The sequence below is a fragment of the Anas acuta genome, chromosome W (genome assembly GCF_963932015.1).
Source record: "Anas acuta chromosome W, bAnaAcu1.1, whole genome shotgun sequence".
Classification (NCBI taxonomy): domain Eukaryota; kingdom Metazoa; phylum Chordata; class Aves; order Anseriformes; family Anatidae; genus Anas; species Anas acuta.
The window spans coordinates 26,618,393-26,634,552 of record NC_089016.1 but is presented as its reverse complement, the minus strand read 5'-3'; the positions used below and the strand labels follow the sequence as shown (position 1 = coordinate 26,634,552).

At 47.8% G+C, this 16,160-nt stretch overlaps 1 long non-coding RNA gene across 1 annotated transcript in view; it reads right to left on the bottom strand.

The window, feature by feature from the left end:
- The window catches only part of LOC137846743 (uncharacterized), a 296,979-nt gene extending 282,693 nt beyond the window's left edge, over positions 1–14,286 (bottom strand). Inside the window, exon 1 of the long non-coding RNA XR_011090625.1 lies at positions 14,071–14,286. This is a non-coding gene — a long non-coding RNA (uncharacterized lncRNA). The remainder of the gene's footprint in view (positions 1–14,070) is intronic.
- Positions 14,287–16,160: the final 1,874 nt, after the last annotated feature.

The following is a 16,160-nucleotide window of genomic DNA, read 5'->3' as shown; positions in this document are numbered from 1 at the left end:
CCTGCCATGGGAAAAGGCAAACCCACTCGTGGGATTGTCTTTGCTCAAGGACCGGGGTATACCTGGTGGGTAATGCAGAAAGATCACAGAATCACAGAATCACAGAATTTCTAGGTTGGAAGAGACCTCAAGATCATCGGGTCCAACCTCTAACCTAACGCTAACAGTCCCCAATAAACCATATCACTAAGCTCTACATCTAAACGTCTTTTAAAGACCTCCAGGGATGGTGACTCCACCACCTCCCTGGGCAGCCTGTTCCAGTGCCTAACAACCCTCTCAGTAAAGAAGTTCTTCCTAACATCTAACCTAAAACTCCCCTGGCGCAACTTAAGCCCATTCCCCCTCGTCCTGTCACCAGGCACGTGGGAGAACATGCCAACCCCCACCTCACTACAGCCTCCTTTAAGGTATCTGTAGAGAGCAATAAGGTTGCCCCTGAGCCTCCTCTTCTCCAGGCTGAACAAGCCCAGCTCCTTCAGCCGCTCCTCGTAGGACTTGTTCTCCAGGCCCCTCACCAGCTTCGTCGCCCTTCTCTGGACCCGCTCAAGCACCTCAATGTCCTTCTTGTAGCGAGGGGCCCAAAACTGAACACAGTACTCGAGGTGCGGCCTCACCAGAGCCGAGTACAGGGGGACGATCACCTCCCTAGCCCTGCTGGTCACACTGTTTCTGATACAAGCCAGGATGCCGTTGGCCTTCTTGGGGATATCAAGTGTGTGCCTCAAGGAGATTTAACACTGGGAGAAAATTAATCTGTCATCCAAGTTATGTGTTGTAGGAGGACACTGCAGAACCAATGACAGGTCAACTTTGCAAGGAACCGGGCAAGTGCAACAGTGATATGAGCTAAACTGGTGCTGGTGTCAAGAAAACCAACTCCGCCTGCCCTGAGTGACCACTTTGACAGATGAAGCTGAAACCATCAACAGTTTTTATGAGCATTTTGGGAAAAGACCTATAGAATAAAGAGAAGTACAGACATATAAATGCTTCAATGGACAGAAAACAATGGTGATGAGAACATCTATATACTAAACTGTACCTGATTGTGACACAAATGTTATGGAATAAGGGGTGGAAGTTGTGTTGGGCCTGTCTGAGCTGGAGTCACCTTTTCCCTGCAGCAGCCCACAGCCCACACAGTGCTGTGCTCTGCACTTGTAGCTGGAACAGCACTGATATCACTCCAGTGTTGTGTCTATTGCTGCGTAGTGCTGGCACAGCATCAGGACTCCTTCCAAGCCCCCAAGAGCCAGCAGGCTGGGGGTGGGCAAGTGATGGGGAGGGGACATTGCCGGGGCAGCTGACCTAAACCAACCAAAGGGATATTCCATAACACCTGATGTCACACTCAGCAATAAAAGGGGGGGTTCTCGTGGGGGAGGGGGCTGTTTAATATTCTTAAATGGACAGAAAAAGAAAATGAGTTAATAGAAAATCTGAAACAGCTTAATTACGGCACCAGTTTTAGCTCTACTCGCATTACATAAACCTTTTTATCTTTTTGTTACCGTGGATCAGGGAGCAGCACTGGGGGTATTGGCTCAGGAGTGGCTAAGGAGTGGGGGGATAAGCGTCAACCAGTGGCTTATTTATCTAAATTGCTGGACCCAGTTTCTAGAGGATGGCCTGAATGTGTTCAAGCTGTGGCTGCAACTCCTATCTTGGTAGAGAAAAGTAGGAAATTAACTTTTGGGGGTCGTCTGGTAGTTACTACTCCACACCAGGTTAAAACGATCCTAACTCAGAAAGCTGGACACTGTCTGACTGATTCCAGAATTTTAAAATATGAGGATCTTATTGAAAAGGATAATATAATATTGAAAAGGATGACTTCTTGTTAACTACAAAAGCATGCCTGAATCCAGCTACTTTCCTATGGAAAGGGGAAAGTTCTGGAGAGAATATAGAACATAGAATATAGAACATAGCTGTCTGGATTTAATTGAATATCAAACTAAAATAAGATCTGATTTACAAGATGTTCCTCTAGAGGAAGGAGATATTCTGTTTATTGATGGATCCTCAAGGGTAGTACAGGGAAAAAGGTATAATGTATATGCTGTGACTGATGGATTTACTGAGGAAGTAAAAGAGATGGGCCGATTACCTAATAACTGGTCAGCCCAAACATGTGAATTATATGCCTTAAATCAGCCACTTATACTGCTTAAAGAGAAAAAGGGAACTATTTATACTGATTCCAAATATGCATATGGAGTGGTTCACACGTTTGGTAAAACCTGGGAGGAATGTGGATTGATCAATAGCAAGGGAAAGGAACTGGTCCATATTGAACTTGTAAAACAAGTCCTAGATAATTTGTTACTACCTATTGAAATTGCAATAGTGCACATAAAAGGACATCAGAAAAAGAACTCCGTCACTGCACGAGGAAACCAGGTGGCAGATGAAAAGGCTTGGGAGGCAGCCTTACAATCGGAATCCACTATAAATTGTCTTATACCTGAGGTACCCTCTCCACCCAAAAAAACAAATATTTAGTGATAAAGAAAAAAATTGTTTCAAGGAATTAGGAGCCACGGAGTCTGAAGGAAAATGGATGCTCCCTGATGGAAGAGAAATACTGAACAAGGCAATAATGAGGCAGATATTAACTGTTTTACACCAAGGAAGTCATTGGGGAGTTCAAGCAATGTGTGATGCTGTTAATAGAATTAATAGTTAATGGGGGGAGGAGGTTTTTTTTTCTTTTCTTTTCTTTTTTTTAAAAAAAAACCACTTTAGTGTGTGATCTTTTATTATCTATATTAATTATTTTTATATATATAGAAATGATGTATTTTAAATTTATTTTAGTATTCTCTACTCTTAATAGAGTAGTGATAGGATGGGGGGAAAATCAACATTTCCAATTAATTCAGAATCTCTCTTGAGTTCTCTATTGGAATAATTGTTGGATTTGTTCCCAAATGCCTAAAAACACTGAGAAGGCCTTGTCCCTAATTGCTATTCCATTACCAGCAACAACTATATCTGGATTCTACAATTTTCCAAACACAGCAAATTATACTCAGTCCCGAGAAGGAATAGATTTTGAAGTTGAGTTTGGGTGGATTCCGACTCTGCGTGCTTATTGGCACGGTGCACCAGGCACGAACCTACAGACAACACACGGGCTACCCCATCATCCGGCCCTTCTGGTGGATCTCACCTTGCAATGAGGCCACCCACGGGATTGACTTGCAGTTCCTCATCGGGGACACCCTCATGGTGGCACCCGTCCTGGAGATGGGCAAGCAGGAGTGCAACGTCTACCTGTCAGCGGGCAAGTGGTGCAGCTACAAGGGGAAGTTGTTAAGTTGGAAGATACCAGTGCTGCTCACGGACTATCCCACTGACTTGGATGAAGTCACCTATTTCCTCTGGGTTTCATAACAATCTCCACCATCAGCTTTGCCATGGTGCCAGAGGTAAATAAACCCATTACTTTATTGACCTGGGAATTTTTATAACTTTTGAAGTATAAATACATTAGCATTAACTCAAAGAAAATACTGTGACCTCTAGTGTGGTGATTGCTGTAAAATAACTTACTAAAATGTATTGAATGAATGTCTTGGTTCTTGTGGTATGACTAATGCAAAATATAGAAACAGATTCTCCACTCCTAATCTTTTCCCATCAAGAAATGCCATGCACACTTCTGTGTTGTTTTTTTTTTAAATATAATTACATGGACTCCATTGTTACCCAGTTGTACTGCAGCCGATCTACTGAGATATTTGTAACTTTCATTTGTTTAGTGAAGGAAGCATTTGGAGACTTGAGAGCATCATGGTCACTCCAGAGCTGGTTTGGTGCTCAGTCTATGCAGTCCCACCAGAGGGTCCATTATGCCACAAAGATCTTACGTGGTCACAGCTGCACAAGAGGGGATGAGCCAGGATGGTTTCTAGATGTCCCTGAAAGCAAGGTGAGAAAGCAGCCTCGGCCCCAGTAAAGTTGGCGGTGTGGCGATGGGGAGGGACAGCCCACCAAATCTCCCTCAATCCAGGGATGTGAAAGGGAACCACTGTTCAGTGTCATGGTGATGTTCAGCATCTTTGATTTCCTCCCATGGGCTCTGGGGACTGAAGGGTCCCAGTGGGCCCCAGCAAAGCTCCTTGGCTGTTGTTTCAGCAGGAAAAAAGCTTTCTGAAAAGATGAGGCTGCCTGTGGTGCTCGCCCAAAGCCTGCTGGTGCCCAGGCTGGTTGTGGTGGGGAGCCAGTCTCCAGCCCCATCATGCAGCATCTCTGCCCCATAATCTGTGTGCATGGCCATGACTCTGCTGCCCTCTTGCATCACAGGCTGGGGGGGAAAATGCATCTCCAAGACCTTCTGCACCCACTGGGGATGATACGGGCTGCCCGATCCTAGCAGATCCCCCTGGGGAAAGGAGAGGTCAAGTCCATGTGGCTGCAAAAATTCCTTCCCAGATCTCCATCCCTGCCTGCTCTCTCCCCCTCTGCCTCTCCCTGGCGGGGCTGCATGCTGCTGGAGGAACATCTGGTTTGCCTTGGTGAGCTTTAGTCATGGTTGTTTTTTAGCACTCCCAGCTCTGAGCAAGCACTGTGCTTGCTGGAGGGGCTGGTGACGTGTGAACATCACTCACTCCAGGCTGCCTTTATGTTTTTTGGAGGGGGGTGGTTATTACCCTTAATCTTTGATGATCACTGAGCTACAAAACACCCATCTCCACTGGCAAAAAAAAAAAAAAAAAAAAGTATTAAAAGCAAACAAACAAAAAACAGTCCCTGCCTTTCTCTATTCAGCTGTGGGATTTTGGGATTTTGCATGGCCCAGCCCAGCATTATGGCTTTCCTGGACTCCAGGACTGTCTGTGATGGAAGAGGTTGTTTTTCCCTAAGGTTGCTAGACTGGCTGCCTACCTGAAGGGGATTTGTAGCTGTCAGCTTGTCCTTTCACCATGGCTCTTCCCATACATGTGCTGTATTTTGCCTTTTTTTTCACCTTACTTTTAATAAAAACTGTGATCTCAGGCAGGGCTGAACCCACTCCCAGCCAGGATCCCATGGCTCAGCAGTCACTGCCCCGCTGGCACCCGTGGACACCTCTGCAACCTTGTTTGAAATGCGTTGGGCTTTGGCCATAGCCTCTCTGGGTATGGACTTGGCCATGAACACTCCTCCCCATGCCGTGCACAACCCTGGATGTATTTTTGAGCCCTGCCTAATGCGTGGTTTTCTACCTGATACCACTCAGGAGTGAACCAATGCAGTTTGTAGGAAAGGTTTTCTCCCCCAGTCTGCCTTGGAGCAGTTCGCAGCCCAGGTGTCCGAGCCAGCAGATTTAATCCAGTCCGTGCATCCAGGCTGTCTGTGGGTCAGGTGCACCCAAACGGGAATGCGATGGATGCTGGGGCTCAGCCAACCTCTGTGGCTTAGCAGAGGAAGGGCGCAGGTAGCCCTGCATGGAGGCAGAGCACCATCCTGCACCATCCCACCACAGAGGATGGTATTCACCAACACGTACAATCAGCAGCACCCAAAAATGCAGCACAGCACCATGTAAAGGTGCACAGACCTCAAGCGCTGGTGCAGGCTGCAACAGAGCATCCATCAGTACCGTTTCAGGCACTAAATGCTCATGGTGGAAGCAAACTTGCTGAGTCACAGGGAGAGCTTCAGCAGCACAAACCCTGCAAATGCGGCAACTGTCCATGGGGTGGGACAGCCTAGAGCATGGCCGAGCCAGGATCCATTCCCTTTTGGTGCATGGAGCTTATGGGTCATGCCAGATGTCACCTCCTCCAGAATGGACCTTGAGGTCTAGACGTCACCTCCTCGGGCACAGCTCTGCAAAGCAGGCTGAGAAAAGTTTGCAGCCGGGGGTCAGCAGGACTGTGCCAAGCAGGACCTCACTCTGCAGCTGGCCCAACACCTCCTTGGTTTTGCTTTGTTAACAAAATTTGTAGCTCACCATCCCATGACCTGTCCCTGTCCCAGACCAATGGTAAGTCTTCTACGATCCCCCGAGATAATGCCTGCCACCTTGCACGCGGAGAATTGCCTGCACATGCCACAGCTGTTTCAACATATTTTGGAATGCAAACTTCTTATTTTGCTCCAAGGTGACACTGTGGTGACCTCTAGCTCCTCTAAAAAAAAGAAAACGGGCAGAGAGGGTGGCAAAACCAAGCAGCGTGCTTGCAGCTTGATGCGACGAAGCTTCCCAGCTGACCCAAAACCAAAGCTTTTTCTTCCCATTCCATGGAAGCAGACAGTCACCTTCATTACCTTCGTAATGAGGTCACTGGTTTAGAAACGGTCACTAACAACTAACAACTAACCGACAAGGGCCACCCCGCTGCCTGGGGGTGCGTGCACCAAACCCACCCAGGGGGCACCCCAAACCCCCCAGCCCCGGAACCCCCCCCCCAAGTAAGTAAGTGCTCCCCCCAAGGGGCCGGGGCACTTATCCATAGCGCCGGGCCATGGCCGGGCTCCAGCCACCGAGCACACCCGCCTCCTGCAGCAGTTCAGGGGCTGGGTGGAACCAGGGAGCTTGCTCCACCCCGGTCCAGTCGCCCCCGGTCCCTCCTGGTTGCCCCCGGCCTGGCTGGGGCCCAGTGGGTGCCTGTGGGCCAGGGGGTGCCGGAGCAGGGCTCCCAGGTCTTCTCTAATTGACTGCATGACTTCATTAACAATGCGCAATCATCACTGACACACCACTTGCATATCCCCCTCCTCGCTTAATCCTGTGCCAGGGATCCTGGTGGTCCAGTGGCTGTGTGGGAATAGTTTGGTGAAAGCAAACATGTCCAAGACCCTTGTACGGCTGCTGCTTCTCCTTCTGGCAGAGTCACTGTGCTCCCAGAGCTTCTCCCCGCATGCTTTGGTTTGGGCACCGGCCCCCAAGATTTGTTCCCGTGCACTCCAAGGCAGCAGCACAGAGTGCACAGACTTGGATTTCATCCCGTCTTCCCTCTCCAGTGACTGTCCCAAGGCAATAGGAAAGGAGCTGACAGGAGCGGTTTGCCCAAAGCGGTTTTAATGAAAGCCCGCCTTTGCTCTTCACCAGCACTCCTGGGCAAAGTAAGCCTCCAAGAAAAACTCGGGGTGGATGGTGTAGCTGCCTCGCTGGACTCCTCCCATCCTCTTGAAGTGGCTCATGTCCCACCTGGGGGAAGATACATGGTGCTGTCAGCCACAGGGAGGATGAAACTCCAGTGAGGAAGGAGCAGAAGCCCCACTGCTGGCTGCTGGCACTGATAAGGGGCAAATGGCATGCGTGAAGCCACCACCATCCCCTCTGGAGGTGTCTTTGGGTGGTGAGGTCAAAGCCAAGGCTGGGCAGAGGGACTGAAGCTCTGCTATTTCCTTCAAACTTTCATTTCCAGAGCCATGCAAGTACAAGAAAATCTGCCTCTTTCTCAGCAGAGAAGACCCAAGAAACATCTCACCAGGGCTCGGGCATGGGGACAACTGTGGGGAACTCAGCGCCCGCTGTTCGTTTGTCCTGTTTGTGTCCCAAGAAGTGCAAGTGACAATGACAGAAAACACAAGAGCAGCACAGACAACACTAATGTGGCCCCAAAATCTGGGAGATGCTAAGCTACGTGCAGGCAGGCTGCACCATCACCCCCAGAACAATCCTCTAAGCAATTTTGCATCACACCCTAATGAAAAGAGACCTAGTGGCTGGCTGGTATTAGGAAAAAATAACAGCTTTACCCCAGGGCACTCTGCCCTTGCTTGGAGCAGTCCCTCACCGAACCCATCCATACCTAGGGCTCATGTATGGGTACGATGGCTGGGGGTGATGTGAAGGTGCACAAAGCATCGCTGTGGGGCTGTAATTGCAGCATGGGATGCTCCTGCAAGAGGCAATGGAGGCAGGATATTTGGTGGCCTTGTGGACGAGGGCGGTCGTGTCCATCCCACACCATCCCACCCCAGCCCAGCTCGTCCCACCCTACCCATCCCATCTCAACCCAAAGAGATACATTATGATAAGGAGCGAGCGTGGCGTTGACGATTTGTTTCATGGTTTGGTTTTTGCCCGTGTAATTGAACCTTACACATGCTGTTGCTGTTACACTTCCCAGGATATCTAATTCCTGTGGCTCTAGGGGTGCTTGTGGTAATTGGACAGTCCATCCATCCCAGCTGTCTACCGCGGAGCTTCCATTCTTTATTGCCAATTGTCCACTGCTCATCTGGCTGCTTATTTCAGTCCAATCTTTGTTATCTGCTGGGATCCCCCACCAGACATGTCGTAAACAGGTTCTTAGCACTAACCAGGGACAGGCACATCGCTTCTTGTCCTGTCATGTTGGCGAGTGTGACCCAGATGTTGCAGCGTGGTTGGATGGAGACCCAGGGCTGGAAATAACTGATGACAGCGGCAATTGTGAGGAGGAGGCCAACCACAGCCTTACTCCCCTTGCTGGTACCTATCTCGGTCCATGACCTGTGGAGACACAAGCATACCCTCAACCCCAAGTTATTAGTGGATGGAGTCCCTCCCAAAGACCTGTATTTATTTTTTTTTACTATTACTAAGGCCTGCTCTGATTGTGGCACCTGTGACAGCGCAGAATTCATACTTTTGTAATGTTTTACTATGGGTGGCACCTCTTTGTGAGGAAAGGGTAATGATAGGTGATTCATTACGTAAAGTGCCTTTCCCAACCTGTTCTGTGGTGTTTCCTGAGTGTCTCCCCCTTTTTGTTTATTTAGCAGTGCTTTCAAGGTACAATGTGTGCACTCTACAATGGCTTGGCCCGTGGGGGAATGAGGAATTCCTATGATATGTCGGATACCCCAACTTTGAAAAAAGGTTTGAAGGGAGTGACTAGTATAGGCGGGGCCATTGTCGGTTTTTATTTCCTTTGGGATGCCTAGCTCTGCGAAAGCAACACAGAAGTGAGCCTGGACATGGCGACTAGTTTCTCCCACTGCAGCTGTTGCCCAAATAGCATGAGAGAAAGTATCTACCGATACGTGAACATATTTCAAGCGACCAAATTATGGAATATGAGTTACTTCGGCCTGCCATAACTGTAGGGACCGTAGACCTCTAGAGTTTACTGTTAAAGATGTGGTTGAAACAAATTGTTGACAGTCAGGTCATCTTTGGACAATCAATTTGTTGTCAATAATCATTATAGCGAATTGACTTTGGTGGATTGATGGAAAAAGGCATGGGATAACCGTGCTTGCTCCAGCACCTTAGGCACCGGGGCAGTTATGGTCACATTAGCTAGCTGGTCAGTGCGTGCATTACCCTCTGCAAAAATACCGGGTAACATGGTGTGGCTCCACATGTGAATAATACAATATGGGTGCACTCGCTGCTCTACCAAAAATAACAGCTCCTTAAATTTTAGAAACAAGTTTTCCTTTGGGATATGTCTCAAATGTGCCCTCTCAATGTGCTGAGCGACACCTACAGCATATTGCGAGTCCAATACAATATTCAAAGGTACTGTTGGCCAGCACTTAAAAGCCATTATAATAGCATGTAATTTAACTATCTGTGGGGAATCTTGGATCTGCTCAATTTGGTGTTGCCACTTTCCACCTTCTTCCCAGGTTACTACAGCTTTGCCTGTTTTTCCAGACCCATCTGTAAAGACCGTCCACCCATTCACTGGTTGCCGTTGGCACAATGGTCGCTCTTCAATCTTTCTATCATTATAAAAGGAGAACATTTTATGAGGCGGATGGTGGGTATCAACATGTCCGTTGAATTCCGCCAACGCTATTTGGAGCTCTAAACTATTCTGCAAGCACCAGTTGAAATAGTCTTTTACTATGGGAAATATAATGAGATTGGGCTCTTCTCCCGCTAATTCAACTATTCTCTCATGTCCTTTCTTTATTAGGTTTTCTTTATTACATTTCTTTATTACAGCTGCTAGTAACAATATTTTTCTAAATTCCTCAATTGGGCGATGTGGAAACACTGTCATGGGAACTTCTCATAGTTGCCCTGGTAGCTTGGTTTGCTCAGCTGCAGCAAGCCATGGGATTTTTGCTGTTTCAAAAAATCCCTCAACACCGTAGTTCTTTAATAAGGTCCCACTGGAAGGGGTTCCAGTCATTTGGCCCGTGATCCATTTGGACTGGAAAAACAAGCCCTGTGGCTCCCCATTCTTTATTGCTTCTCTCTGAAGATGTTCCCAACGATCTCAGGGGTCAAAGGGATCTCCCACAGGCAGCGCCGCTGGCCTTGTGGGCGGCAGTGATGGCGACGCTGATGATCGCAATGGCATCGAGCGCGGAGTGGCCGCCATGGGTTGGGGGTATCGTGTCTGCCTCTGTTCCCAAGTCTATCCAGGTTTGCTTTCTCTGGTGGTACGCAGTCACCGCTTTTTATTTCACCTGCCTGTGTAGCCTGAGTGGCCGCTGTCTGTACCAGTTTTTCCACTTGCCATGACCTCAATGTTTCAGTTACTAAGTGCCAGGTCATCATCACCTCGGCAGCTGTTGTATCTCCCCTCGAGGCAGCGTCCCATGTAGTTGTCCCTGCGTTTTCCCAAGTTTTTACATCAAACACCACCAAAACTGTCGACGGGGCCCCATTCTTCTGTAAGAACTTTAGCAGTAATTTCACTTTATACGGGTCATAATTCACTCCTCTTTTTATCAGGAGTTGAATCAATAACTTAACTATCACCTCCTCCTCAGCCGATAGATTAGCTCCCATAGTTAATGCCCCAGTCACTCACCTGCTTCTTGAGGTGATGTCCCAAGATTAAAGCCGCGGTCTCGCCACAAGCTTGAGTCGTTCGGCTGGGGTCCCTCTGGACGCTTCTCTCAGCAATGCTCTCTTCCGATCACGTCGGGGTCACCATTTGAAGGGATTAGCGACACAGACTCCCGATGGCTACTGAACAGGAGACCTTTATTGCAATTTTCTTCCACACTATATACTTTTCCGGTAGCCCCATACACTGTTCACGCACCCGTATCTGTCATACAATTGGTCAGAGAGCCTTAGGAGTGTGCCTCAAGCTAGCCAGCAACTGGCCATTGCGCAAAACTTATCTTCAACGTTGCAGCTAAATTGTTTATCTGGACTTGGCTCAAGTTCCTGTTTCTACCGCTTACTTCCTCATTATCCCTAGTTCAGGGATGTGTCAAACAACGCAAGGCTACCTGTGAATTCCTTCCCCTCATTTTACCCCTTTTTAGTTTTGGGTAGAGGTAGCTCAACAATTCCCTGAATCCTCTCTGGATTTATTCTTTATTCTCCCTCAAACACTAGATGCCCTAAATACTTGACTTCTCTTAATATGAATTTTAGTTTATTTTCCAATCCTTTCAAGCCCTGTTTTCCCAGAAAGCTGAATAGCTTGTTAGTGGCTTCCTTCATGACTGTTTTCTCCTGTTCTGACATTAAAAGATCCTCCACATATTGTAACAGTAACACCTCCTCTGGAGGTTGGAATTGCTCCAAAATTTCTTCTAGAACGTGCCCAAATAAATTGGTGGCCCTGTAAAGCCCTGAGGTAAAATTGTCCATCTGTGCTGCTGCTTCCGCCCCATTTCAGGGTCTTTCCACTCAAAGGTAAATATATCTTTGCTCCCAGGATCTGAGAGCACCCCATTAATAACACCATTATTCCAGTCTAACAATTTACTATTTGAATGCCCAATTTCATCATCAAATCCCTTCCCAACAAGTTAGTCCCTGCCTCGGGTGCATACAATTATTGCCCAGTGATCATTCTATCCCTAGTCTCAGCTTGGTGTCCCCCAAAAATGGCACTGTCATCCCAGCTCCTTCTACCCCTACCACATTTAGGTGTTCATTAGTTAATTTAAGTTAATTAGTTAATTTAAGACCTGATACTTTACAGGCCAGTAATGACCTGCAAGAACTCTTCGGTAGGTGACAAGATCCCGGATGAGCCCCCAAATTGTGAGAAAAAATCTCAATTTTCTTCAGACAGGATCTTCTGTGAAGCTATTTTATTCACAATTGCAATGGCGGGCGTTCTGCCAGTCAGGAGCGCATTATAGTAAACAAATCATAACCTTTTATTCCCTATTACTCGACACCTGATCACCTCCCCTGTTTTCTCATTGGCTGAGTACTACAGGTTCACAAGCTACTCGATGCTCCTCTATACCATATATGTATAATTTTTTTCTTTAACCCTATAATTTGCCCCTTTCCCCCCCCTTTTTTTCCTCATTTCTTATGTTTTGAGAACTTGCGATCTTTGTTGTTTTTTTCCTATTCTCATCCTGTGTTTCTCAAGCTTCCACCTTATTTTGGAACAGTGAGGCCTTCTACTGTCCACTTATCTACTTAGCATTTCTCCTTGTTATGACTACACAACTACCTCTGAATACAGAAAATTAGTTCTCTACTGCAAAAACACAACTTAGTTTCTCACATCGGGGCTTGCGGTAAAGCAAAGATTGGAGTGGGTGCACCAGGACCACCGTGTATGGGGCCAGCAGTAGCAGGGAAGGGAGTTATGAGAGAAAGCCAGTCCCCTACAGCTGGCAAAGACCAAGAGGGCTGGGGTCTCCCAGCATGTATGAGCCTGTTCTGTCCCTGCACAGCAGTGACATTCTTCTCCATGCCCTCTGCTGGCTCTCTAATTACAATGCACATGCTAACAAGGCTGCAAGAGATGAGTCAGTTTGTGGTGTGGTTTGCATCAGAGTCTGCCTGCTTGTTGGGCTGTGTGGTGAGAGCTGCATGGCAATGCCACACATGGACCCTGCTGCAGCAAGGCCACGGCTCAGGGATCCATCCCTGTTGTGGTTTAACCCGGCTAAACACCACACAGCCGTTTGCTCACCCTCCCCCCTCCCTCTCTGGGATGGGGGAGAGAAACAGGAAAGTGAAGCCTGTGAGTTGAGATAAAGACAGTTTATTAAGACAGGAAAATAATAATAACAATAATAATAATAACAATAATGATGATAATAGTACTACTACTAATAATGTGTGCGAAACAAGTGATGCACAATGCAATTGCTCAAAACCTGCTGACCAATGCCCAGCCTAACCCCAAGCAGCCAGGCCCTCCTGCACCCAGTTAGCCACCCCTATATATTGTTTAGCATGACGTCAGATGGTATGGAATACCCCCTTTGGCTAGTTTGGGTCAGCTGTCCTGGGTCTGTCCCCTCCCAGCTCCTGCTGCACCCCCAGCCTGCCCGCTGGCAGGACAGAGTGAGAAGCTGAAAAGTCCTTGTCTTGATGTAAGCACTGCTTTGCGACAATTAAAACATCGGGGTGTTATCAGCACTCTTCTCATCCTAAGCCAAAACATAGCATTCTACCAGCTACTAGGAAGAAAATTAACTCTGTCCTAACTGAAACCAGGACAGTCCCCCTCCAGCAGCAGGGCTGGGAGAGGTTTTGCCATGCTCAGGGCTCCTCCTGGCCTCCATGGGGTCCCGCTGGCATGGAGGGCTCCCAGCTGGAGCCCTGGGGCTGTGTGCTGGGGCAGCTCCCAGAGCTTCCCAATCTGTCCCCCATCACCACCGTGTCATCTCACGGCCCTGGGTGACGCCCTGCCACTGCCTCAGTTTCCCCTTCATCAGTGGGAACTCTGAAACCTACTGATTGACAGGGTTAATATGTGAGAGCCGATTACACCTACAAACCTGTTGAGGGATTTTTTGAAACAGCAAAAATCCCATGGCTTGCTGCAGCTGAGCAAACCAAGCTACCAGGACGACTATGAGAAGTTCCCATGACAGTGTTCCCACATCGCCCAATTGAGGAATTTAGGAAAATATCGTTACCAGCAGCTGGCTTCAAGGACAAGGTCTACGTGACTGCTAATCACAAGGGGGTTGTTTTCTTGCAGGTGGGGTTGTTTTCTTGTAGTTGTTTGTCTGAGTGCTTTTGACCAATAATCTTGTGTGAGACACTATCTGCCCCTGTTAAGTTCACTATAAAAGCTAGGCTTTTCGGGCAATAAAATGGAGCATGATCTGACCATACTAGTGTCTGTTGTGCTTTTGGCTGTGCTTCCTGCAACATGTGGCGCCTGAACAGGCTGAGACCCGAACAGGCCGAGACCCGGACAGGCTGCCAGACGGGGAGACGCTGAAAGAAACGACCCGAGAGGTGCCGAGAGACCCGAGAGGCGCCGAGAGATCCGAGGCACACGGAGACACTACAGCCGCACGGAGAGAGCCCTGAGAGACGCTTCAGAGCCACGGACGGCTCTGAGAGACACGGAGAGCCCTGACAGAAGCCGGAACACCTGAGAGACATTGAGAATCTCCAAGCACCGACCCGGACAAAGGACTCGCGGGGAGACGCGGGACAGTGACGTCATCGCGGTGAGACGCGGGACATCCGGGATCGAGTTGCTACGGGAGACCAGAGGCGTCAGTGGAAAAGGGCAGCCGACCCTCACCGTGTGGCGAGTCGGCACATAGCAGAGGGGCGGAGATCAGGACCCTGCAGCCTGTCTGACGTAACCATGGAGGCAGCAGCGGCTGTGCTGCTTCTCTCTAGCATTCTCACTATGAGAGGCATATCTTGCAATGCAAAAAAGACTATTCGTCCCCAGATCAGTGTTATAACTATGCTGTTACATAATTTGATAAATGTACAAATGTTCCTGCATAATATTCAGTGGGGTTGCCACGTTGTACGGATTACTAATGACGACTTAGCTATATTACTACCTTTATTGCGGTGCAGGAGTGCAGAGCCGCAGATTAGACTACCAAATGACCACCGGCAGGCTCTTTCACAAATAGCTTCTAAGGTTGCAACCGGCACTGCTTGCAGACCTATAGCAGACGTTGCACTCTCCTTCCTAATTAGCGATCATGTGTCTCATCCATTTGCAGTGATTGGTCAGTGGCAAAAAGAAAAGGGGGAGAGTAAGGGGTGACAAAGACAGAAACGGTATCAGGAGGATGCCACTGACACTAACAGCATGTGTAATAGGAGTAGTATAAGTGACACAGGTGATGGCAAGGGTGGAATGATAGGGCAGCATTTTCGAGCTCTGGAATGGATTTTCCTACAGATTCAGCCTAAAACGAGTGTTCCATTTTCTCCCACGGGCCAAGTGATGGTTGAACGATCACATCAGGTTTTAAAGGAACAATTAGTGAGATTAAAAGAGATCAAGAACATTGATGAGTGATTGTCCGAGGCATTGGGTGTCTTGAATCACTTATCTTTGACTAGGGACCAAGAAGACCCTCCTGCGAGTATTCATTTTCAAACAATAAATATAGCAGCACTAAATGTGTTACCACAAATAAGAATGAATTACCGAGATCCTGCTACAGGAACTTGGAAAGGGCCATGCGGGTACAGAAATACAAGTAACACCTGTGGTTACAATGACACTGCTAGGCAGGGTTTAGGGGCTTATGGTACGGAGACAAGGGGTAACAACTATAGCATTTGGAAACAATCGTACGGCTATGGCCTTACCTCCTGATGTTTTTCTGATTTGCGGGGATAGGGCCTGGCAAGGTATCCCTGCGAATGCTATCGGAGGTCCATGTTACTTAGGTAAACTTACTATATTTGCTCCTAGCTTGTCACAGTTGTGGGAGATCACCATAAATGGGCATTGCTCGCACCGGATTGCAATGATAATGTTGAATTGCTTGGTGTTGCAGCTAGAGCAGCATTGGCAAGTTTAGTGCCAGGAGTGGCATCTGCGGCCGCACTTAACAACTTAGAAAAATTGGTATGCTGGGCCAAGAAGCAAGCCCATGCCATGACAGAGATACTTGAGGAGATGTTACCAGATCAAAATACTCTGCGCCATGCGCTCTTACAGGATCTAGCTGCTATTGACTTCTTGCTTTTGGCTCAAGGGCATGGGTGTGAGGATTTTGAGGGAATGTGCTGTTAAAACCTTTCTGATCATAATGAGTCAATTCACAAATCCATTACTTTCCTGAAAGAGCACATGAGAAAGATTCAATATGATATCAGTCCTCTCAATCAATGGCTCACTGATTTGTTTGGGACGATGCACAGATGGTTACTGGGATTAGTCAAAGAGGGATTAAGGATTCTGTTGTGATGTTAATCATCATTGTGTGTTGTATTGTAATAAATGTGGTTAAAGTGTTACTTGCAAAACTGTTACGTCAGGCTTGGTTTGCTCAAAAAGAAAAAGAAGGGGGGGGGGGAATTGTTGAGGGATTTTTGAAACAGCAAGGAGGCC